This window comes from Jaculus jaculus, chromosome 5 (assembly GCF_020740685.1).
Source record: "Jaculus jaculus isolate mJacJac1 chromosome 5, mJacJac1.mat.Y.cur, whole genome shotgun sequence".
Classification (NCBI taxonomy): domain Eukaryota; kingdom Metazoa; phylum Chordata; class Mammalia; order Rodentia; family Dipodidae; genus Jaculus; species Jaculus jaculus.
Genome location: NC_059106.1, coordinates 63,786,991 through 63,797,019, shown reverse-complemented (window position 1 = coordinate 63,797,019; position 10,029 = coordinate 63,786,991).

Below are 10,029 nucleotides of genomic sequence, written 5' to 3'. Positions count from 1 at the left end.
TGGAGAGTGGAAAGCCCACAGTAAGGGGGGGACTCGAGGGGTTGGCGGGGTGGGGGAGGGAGGCACTGCCTGAGGCCCGAAGCTGATGCTCTGCAGCCCTGCTCCGCTCCTGGCTGTTGAATTCTGGGAAATTCCTCTGATGCTTTCAATATTCCTCCTTTTGATTTGAGTTCCCTTAATGTCTGCTCCCTCTCTTCCCTGCCCCCCCACCAGGTCCCCACTGACTACCCCACCAGCCCCATCTAATGAGGTAAGACCATGAATGAAGGACCTGGGCAAGCACCGTGTTTGGCCAGTTGCAGAGCAGCCCTTGGAGTGTGCCTGCGTTAGCTTGCCTGTCCGGTCCTCTCTGGCTGGACATCAGCTTATTTCCAGTTCCTATAATAAACAACTCCTTGATGAACACCTCTGGCACTTTGTTGTTGTTTGAGGCCTCTTACTTATTTATTTATTTATTTATTTATTAAATTTTTATTAGCATTTTCCATGATTATAAAAAAATATCCCATGGTAATTCCCTCCCTCCCCCCCGACTTTCCCCTTTGAAATTCCATTCTCCATCATATTACCTCCCCATCACAATCATTGTACTTACATATATACAATATCAACCTATTAAGTACCCTCCTCCCTTCCTTTCTCTTCCCTTTATGTCTCCTTTTTAACTTACTGGCCTCTGCTACTAAGTATTTTCATTCTCACGCAAAGGCCCAGTCATGTGTAGCTGGATCCACATATGAGAGAGAACATGTGAGGCCTCTTTCTTGCATCTAGTTACAGCTCTACGAGTCTCCTTAGAGATGGGGTGATTGGCCAAGGGCTACAGACGTCTCTTGAGCAATCAGAATACATCAGCGAAGCTACCATCCGCAGCGCCTGGAATTGTCACCTTACCTGCCCTGCCGTCAGTGGCTCTGTCTCACCAGGGATGCCTTCCCCTGTCGTCTCTTGGGCGGCCACAAGCCCGGCTATGCGCAATACACCGGGGCCGTGCCCTGGAGTCACAGTGCTCAGGCAGCAGCCGTGTTGTGCCAGGCCTCTGGGGGCTAAACAAGTCCAGAATGATCCATGCCACTTTATTTAAAACAAAGTCGAGTCTAAGCACCACTTAACGTCACGTTAATAATGGTGCTGGTGTGGCGTTCATCTTGGAGAAGTGACAGATGGTTTTCTCAGCAAATCGCTGACGGGGAGCCTGAAGTGGGCACCGGGGAGATTGATTAGCTTCTGTCAAGGGGCCCATTACTGCTTGCCCAGTGACCTCGTCACTGTTCCCGCCTCCAGCCTCACCAGCCACCAGCCTAGAGTCAGGCTTTGGGAAGCACATGGAGATGAGGGCCTCCTGGGCCTGGGCTTGAGTCAGGGGCGGGGCTCTGACGGCGGTGGGCACACACTTCTCCATCCGGCCCTACTGCAGGGGTGGCACGCTGTGCCCAGACTTGATGCTCGAGACTCCTGCAGCCTTTCCCTCCAAGCTCAGCAGGGTCCTGAGGCTGGATCTAGCTCTATCTAAGTCTGACTTGTCAAAGTCCTGGTTATACAAGCAACAGCTCTCCTCCTTTTTTCATTTGTTTATTTTTGTTTTTCAAGGTAGTGTCTCGCTCTAACCCCGGCTGACCTGGAGCTCACTATGTAGTCTCAGGGTGCCCTCGAACTCACAACAATCCTCCTACCTCTGCCTCCCGAGTGCTGGGATTCAAGGCTTGTCAACTGCTCGTCACTTGTAAACAATGCATCCATCCTTTCTCACCGGGGAGTGTCACTCTCCTCCCCAGTTTCGGAGGCTGTGGGACTCCCACGTGGGGAGGGTCGCTGGTGGACAGGCTGGCCTATGTGGACATACAGGGTTGCAGTCCGGTTTGCATTGCTGGTAGAAATCACCCAAGAGCAGCTTGTGGGGGAAAAAGAGGCTAATTGTGGCTTACAGGCTTGAGGGGGACACTCCATGATGGCAGGGAAGACGATAGAATGAGCAGAGGGTGGACATCACCCCCTGGCCAACATCAGGTGGGCAATAGCAACAGGAGAATGTGCCAAACACTGGCAAGGGGACACTGGCTATAACACCCATAAGCCCGCCCCTGACAACACACCACCTCCAAGAGGCTTTAATATCCAATTGCCATCAGCTGGGGATAGCATTCAGAGTATCTAAGTTTATGGGGGACATCTGAATCAAACCACCACATTCAGTCACCCTGCAGCCTTGCCAGAACCCCCAGAGGGCCAAGCTCCCCCTATGTCTCCTAGACTCTCCCCAGAGTGAAGGCAGGCTGGGTTCTGGAGCTTGGAGCACCGTGGAGACAGTGAGACGGGCTGCTCCTACTTTGAGACTCCCAAGTCCCTTCAGGATTAAGTCTCATCCCTTTAGATGGACAGAGTACCAGGCTTCTTACAGAACCGGAGGAATACTGGATGATGCCGTCTTCAAGTTGTTACCTGCACAGTATCGGCTCATGGGTGGTGGAGGCGGGCATGGGGCCCCCGTCATTCCCTGAGGAGTTATTGGCAGTTAAGTGTTACCAGGGAAGCAGGAGACATGGGCCTCTCGGGAGTAGCCACTGATAGGTTGCATGTGCTTTGGTAAATAATTCCCCACCCATGCTCAAACACACAACCCTGATTAAACTCAGTCTCTCTCTCTTTCTCTCTCTCTCTCTCTCACACACACACACACACACACACACAAGATACCAAAATCAGAGAGAGGGCCTGGGGAGATGGCTCAGTGATAAAAGAAGCTTTTATTTTTCTTTAATCCCAACAGTATATAAAGTGGCATGTAAAGTGGCACATGTATCTGTGGTCCCAGCGTGCCTTCAGCAAAGGCAGGGAGAGCCGGAGACCTGAAGCGCGCTGTCCCACCAACCTTGGCCAAGAGACCCTGACTCAAAGACGATGGGACGCATACACCTCCAAGCTGTGCTCTGCCCTACACAATGGGCACCATGGCATGTGTGCCCCACCCCCACAAGTAAAAAAAGAAGGGGTTCAGTGGAAAAAGAGACAAGAGACTATAAAGGGGATTATAATCAAAATACTTCATATAAATGTATAAACACTGTTAATAAATAATATTTTGTTTTATTTTCCAAGGTAGGGTCTCACTCTAGCACAGGCTGACCTGGAATTCACTATGTAGTCTCAGGATGGCCTCAAACTCATGGCGATCCTCCTACCTCTGCCTTCAGAGTGTTGGGACTAAAGGCGTACACTATCATGCTCAGCCATAAATAAGATTAAAAAAAAGAAAAAAATAGAAATACTGGATGAATGAATAAATGAACACCTCTCCTAGCCAAGCCCCCTTGCCCAACCCCACCACTCCTAAACTCAGGCTGGCTCACTCCACATTCTCCTGGGCCTCAACCTTGTAAGTGACCCCTGTGCGGGGCATCTCTTTCCTCCCTCACCTGTCTGCCTCACACCCCCAGTGCTCAGCCCAGCTACTGGGTGCTGGGCTGTGTCCAGGGGAGCAAAGCAAGCTCTCTTGGGGCGTAGACCTGGAGGGGAGGCTGCCAGCAGGGGGGGTCAACTTGTGATTAAGGGCAAGAAGAACATCCACAGGGGAGCCGGCGGCAAGTGTTATGGAGACGCTTTTTCCTTCCTGTAGGTGACCAGGATGGGTTTCTCAGATATAGTCTCATTTTATTCAAAACTTAAGGGAAGCCAGAGACCAAGTAGCTTGGATCTGCAAGGAAAGAGATTCTAGCAAGAGGGATTAGAAAGGCACTGGAGTGGGAGCAAGCTTGAGGGTTCTGGAATGCTCAAGAAATGGTATGAATTACCCCAAGAGGCTGGAGGGAGCGGCGAGGTCAGAAGAAGAGGTCGGAGGGCAGCTGTGCAACCCTGTGGGCCTACTGCTGGCTTTTACCCCAAGAAAGAAGGATCCAGGGGAGGGCCTGGAAGGTGATGGGAGACACATTGGGAATCCAGGGGGCAGCAGTGGGAGTGGCAGGGCGATCTGCTTCCTAGCTAGAGTGTGGTTCAGTGGTGGGGCTCTGCCCAGCATGCTCAAGGTCCTGAATTTAAGCCCCGGCACCTGAAAAAGGAAAGGGGGGGGGAGGGGGAGAGGAAGAGAGGGAGGGAGGGAGAGAAGATCTGATTCTGGTGTATTTTGAGGGTTGGTGGAAGTGCCAGAACTTGGGGTGGGGAGAGAGAGAGGAAGGGAGGGAGGGGGCCATTGCTCCCAGAGCCAGTGGGGCTGGGAGCAGGTTTGGGCAGGCCTGTGGGGACTGGTTTGGGGAGTGTGGTCTGTGAAATGTGGGCTCTTCTGACCCACACTTTTTTTTTTTTTTTTTTAATTTGAGAGCAACAGACAGAGAGAGAAAGACAGATAGAGGGAGAGAGAGAGAGAATGGATGCGCCAGGGTTTCCAGCCTCTGCAAACGAACTCCAGACGCGTGCGCCCCCTTGTGCATCTGGCTAACGTGGGACGTGGGACCTGGGGATCTGAGCCTTGAACCGGGGTCCTTAGGCTTCACAGGCAAGCGCTTAACTGCTAAGCCATCTCTCCAGGCCCGGACCCACACTTTATTCTCAAGAGCTGGAAGTGAGGGTGGGCATGGCATTGGAATCCTGGGGGTGGTGGCCGGATGTGTGGACTTGGGAGCCTCTGGCGGAGAGGAGGTGAGTAAATCCAGACTCCCCTGAGGAGGAAGGTAAAGGAGGAAGGAGGGGAGGATCAGTGTCCGCCTCAGCCAGAGGTGAGGGCAGAGAAGGGCTGGGGAGGGCCGCGAAGCTGGTGCAAGACCAGGGGCTGCCCATGTGCTGAGAAGGCAGAGGGTCCCCTGTGCCACCTGCTGCTGGTGAACCGCTTATTCGGGGCCTAGGACTTGCCTATGCACCCAGGAGCAGACAGGCCATGGGTGCTGTTGACAAGAGTAGCAAGGAAGGGGCCAGAAACCTCTAGAGAGGGAGGGGAAGGGTTTGGAGGAGTCAAAGAGAGGCCGGTCATGGGGGTTAGAGCTTAGGGAGGTCTCTAGTGCTGTGGGGAAGGTATCAGGAAAGTGGTCACCTTGAGGTGAGGAGTCAGCAGGGGACAGGAGGGATGAACCGAGGAGTGCTTCACAGGTCAGGGAGGGGCAGGCTGGACCCGAGTCTCCGAGTCTGTTCCAGGCTGACCAGAAGCTGCAAGAGGACTTTGAGCACTTTTATTTTGAAGAGACCCTCTAGCCCCTGCAGGGATGACTTTGATCCGAGCACCCCTGCTGTATCCCTTCCTGCTATCTCTTATCTAGGGCCCCCTGGCACCCAAAGGGTCAGTGGCCTCTATCCCCACTACCTTTGATCTCAGTCAGGCTGCGTGGGCCCCTTCTGCCACTCCAGCAGGAAGTTGAGACAGTGGGCATGTCCTGGGCAGAGTCAGCTGTTCTGGCCTGTGAGGACCTTTGTTTGGGGGCACCACCATGATGCAGTTTGATCAGGCCCTAGCGGGGGCCGGAAGTGACCTCTGACACTCACCAGACAAAGGGGCTCTTGAGAGGCCAGGAAGTGACAATGGAGGTTATCGGATTTGTGGGACCATCCCAGAGACCACGCTGGAGTGTGGGACATGGCTACTGTTACAATGTGCTTAGCTTTCTAGGTCCTGTTTGGCCACCTGTGGGTCACCCCAGCACCATCCCCTGCCACCCTGAGACCTGTGTGCCAGACACAGCTGTCCTGTCTGACTGTCTCCCCACTAGGGGCTCAGTTTCTCCTCACAGTGACCCACTTTACAGCAGGGTCATGGTCAGCCCCGAGGGGTGGCCAGGGTTGGGCTGTCAGAGCCCATCTCTGGAACCCACTCTCAAGCTTCCTGCTGTTGAGTCCACAGGGTCAGGCTCAGGGTCATGCAAGGTCATGTCTTCTAACTGTCACAATTGATGGAGGACCAAGAGGTCAATTAGCCACAGAGCCAGGACCAGAGCCTAGGATAGCCGCGGAGTAGAGGCCTGGATTCCAGACCCAGATCTGTGGCAGTGTTGGTGTGGCCTTGGGTGATAACGCCTTGTGCCCTGCTGACCAGGCCAGGGGGACATGTGTGTTTCATGAACTCTTTTCTGGGGAGAAGCCCATGATGAGGGCTTGCTCCCCAGGCAGGGCACCCCCACAGCAAATTAAAGATGATCCTGCCAAAGTTTACCTTGGAGAACCAATGAGTTTATTGGCTTTATTTTTTGTTTTGTTTTTCGAGGTAGGGTCTCACTCTAGCCCAGGCTAACCTGGAATTCACTATGGAGTCTCAGGGTGGCCTCGAACTCATGGAGATCCTCCTACCTCTGCCTCCCGAGTGCTGGGATTAAAGGTGTGCGCCCCCAGGCCCAGCTTTATTGGGCTTTCTGACAGAGGAAGGGCAAGGGGTGACTTACCAGAGCACAAAGCAGCTGAATGAAAAGGTCTCATCCCAACATAGCCAACAATCTCCCTGATGCTGGGCAGGTGGAGCTCCCCATCCCTTGATTTTCCACCCTGTATCTACCTCCTCTTTGAGGCCCTAGGACCTTGGGCATCATTGCATACAGCTGGCCCAGGATTTACCTGAGATCTCAGGTAAGGTCTGACTATCTTTCCCCGGCCCTCTCCTTCTAGGTGGGCTCATCTCCAGGCCCAATCTGGAGAGTCATCTCATATACGATTGCCGCTGCTTCTAATAAAGATGGCAATAGTTACTTTTCTCAGAGGACTAGGTCACATGACAGTGTCTTCCCTACTCCCAGAGGCCGGAGCCGACCACAACTCAGGTGTTAACACCTTCCAAAGTTTCCATTAGAGTGACAGCTCCATCACCTGGAGAGCTTCCTCCAGCTCTGGAGGAACAAATCCTTAGTGGAATGCTCTACCACGTGCAGGTGGAGAAGCAGGGGGGCATTGAGAGGTAGCAGAGCATGTGGGGTCCCCTCCCACCTTGCCGGTGTGTCCAGTGGGTCAGCTACTGGAGTCCTCTGGGCTTTACAGTTGATTAAAGATCTGAGAGCCAGTGGTCAGGCTCAGCCACAGCCCTGTCCAGAGCCGAGGTTCAATTCTCTGGCAACCCTCCTTTCCACGGGTCCTTTCCTGAGTGAGAGGCAGTCAGGGCAGGGCCTCTCCTCTTTTCCTAAGACAAACTGTCCCCTGAGTATGCTCTGTCCTGAACAGGGGTCCCTGGGGTCTCATCTACCCTCCTGGCCACCTTGAAGCAGGTGTGCGGGCTGTGAGTAGTTCTTAGATGCAGTCATGGAGGCTTTAGGACCACAAAACTGCTGGTCTAGGCTCTGAGAGGGGTCGGGAGCCAGATCCCGGCTGCCTCCAGGGAGGACCTCAGGGACCCACTAGACGGTCAACCCTCCACAGGTCCGTTGTGGACTGACCCAGCCGGCCACAGTCCCTAATCAATGGCTTCCTGCTGGGCTTTGAGCCAGGACCACAGAGGCTTGGCTTGCTGGGCCTATCACAGCTTTGTGCCCAGACACGCCTCTTGGAGCAGGGGCTCCCTGGGAACCCCCTAGGGGCCTGATTTGCCCAGGCGGGACACAAACAACGGTGGTCCCTTCGGCGTGGGCTTGGGCACCACAGCCGCTTCCTCGGTGCCTCTTTCTAGGGTCTGCGAGTCACCAAAGTTTTGGTCCCAGCTCAGGTGCCAGCGTTCTCTCAGGGCCTCACCTTTGGAAAAAGGTCTCCATGCCCACATCTAGACCCCTTCCAATTTGCACATATCCTCCGCTGTGAATGCACAACTCAGGGTATCTTCCACCGGAGGGAACTGTCAACATGGCCTCTGCCAAGGGAGGTGCCCCAGGACAAGACCGCCCTCTCTCTGTCCTATAGTTGCAACCACACCCGTGGGTTCAACAGGTGCCGTGCGCCCTCTGGTGGCTGTTTATGGGCACTGCTCTGTCCAGGCCCCAGAGGCCAAGTTCTCTGCTGGGCTGGAGTTGGGGCTGCAAGAAGGGCTGGGCTTTGGGGAATCGCATCTTCTTTCCTTTGCAGGGAATGGGTGGAGATGAGGGTAGCAAGGCCTTGGGAAACGTGATGCTCCCTAAATGCAAGCCTGCTTCCAACACCCGTTCCTCAGAGAAACCAAGGATTTGGCTCCCAGTTCTTGTGTGATAGGGGTTGTGGGCAAGGAGACTGGGCCTCAGAAGTCCCTCCGGCCTCCTCCTTGTCCCTTCCTTAGTCTCTGGCTCCAAGATGGATGCACACTGTGCCCTCTGCTCAGGAGACCTTTCCTCCCTTTGGAAGAAGGCCCGCTCTACAAATGTGAGGCTCAAATACCCTTTCACTTAAAAATTGTGGTAACATATGCTTAACATGAAATGTACCATGGTACCTATCGTTCATCTGTAGTTCAGTTCGCTCTCCATCTCCAGAACGTTCCATCTTCCAACACTCAGACTCCGTCCCCATTGACACCAACTCCCCTTTCCTGCTCCCCGTTTCCAGCCAAACACCATCCACTGTGTGTCTCTATGCCTTGGACTACGTGGGGTTCTCAGATGTGGAACCACACGGCTCATGTGTCCTTTTGTGATTGGCTTGGTTCACTTAGCACAGTGTCCTCAAGATTCAGCGATGTTGTAGCAGGTATCACAATGTCCCCCCCCCCCTTTTTTTTGAAACAGCGCGAGCGAGCGAGCTAAGGCCTTTCAGCAGCTGTGAATGAACTCCAGACATGTGCGCCCTCTTGTGGGCATAGGTAGCATTGCAGGCTTGCACCACTTGTCTCTGGCTATACGTGGGACCCTGGAGGATTCTAACCCTAATGGCCAGGTGCCAGCGTCTCTCCAGCCCTGTGCTTTGTTTTTCAAGGCCAAATCCTGCTCTCTGGTATATCTGCACCCATCGTGCTCGTTGATTTCTTGCCCGAGCCTAGGTAGCTTCCTTCTCTGGGGCTATTGAGAATAATGCTTGTAAACACAGGGGTTGGACAGACACCAGATGGAATTCTGGCTTTCAGTCGGCTTGAGTGTGCACACAGTGGGGTCACATGCTTGAGTGTGCACACAGTGGGGTCACATGGCATACGGCTAGTCTCTGTTTAGGTTTTTGAGGACTGGCTGTGCTGCTGCTGTGCGGCTTCTCATTCCTGCCAGCAATGCCCAACAGCTCCAGCTTCCAGTTTCTTCTCATCCTCTCTGACACTTGATATTTTGTTTCTGGCGTTTTTCTTTTCTCTTACAAAAAAAAAAAAAAAAAGACACATAGTAGTCATCCTAATGGGTGTGAAGCAGTATCTCATTGTGCTTTCATTTGCGTTTCCCCAGTGAGTCATATACTGTTGAACTTTTAAAAAATATTTAATTAATTAATTTATTTGACAGAGAGAGAGAGAGCGAGAGAGAGAGCAAGCGAGCCACAGCCTCCAGCCACTGCAGATGAACTCCCAACTTGTGGGCCCCCTTGTGCATGTGGCCAATGTGGGTTGTGGGGAATCCAACCTGGGTCCTTTGGCTTTGCAAGCAAGTGCCTTAAATGCTAAGCAATACCTCCAGCCCTGTTGAACTTAAAAAAAAATTATTTATTTATTTATTTGACAGAAAAAGAGGGAGATAGAGAGAGAGAAAGAGAGAGAGAATGGGTGCACCAGGGCCTCCAGCCAGTGCAAACAAACTACAGATGCGTGGGCTTCCTTGTGCATCTGGCTAATGTGGGTCCTGGGGAATTGAACCCGTGTCCTTTGACTTTGCAAGCAAGCGCCTTAACCGCTAAGCCATCCTCCAGCACTGTTGAACATTTTTTTTAACATGCATGTGTGTGTGTATGTAGTGTCTGCACATGTGCAGAACCACACGCAGTGTGTGTGTGGGTGGAGAGGACAGAGGAGAATGCCGAGTGTCCTTTTGCTGCTGATCGTTGATTTCTTTTCTTGAGAAGGGCTCTCCTCAGCCAAGGGCTGCTGTGCGTCAGCGAGCCCCAGTGATTCTCAGGTCTCTGCCTCCTCATGGACTGGGGTTCTGGAGAGTCGAACTTGGTCGTCTCTGGTCTGGCAGGTCCTCATGCTTAAGTGGCAAGTGCTCTCAACTGCTGGGCCATCTCTTCAGCCCTGCATACTGATTTAAAATTTTTTTT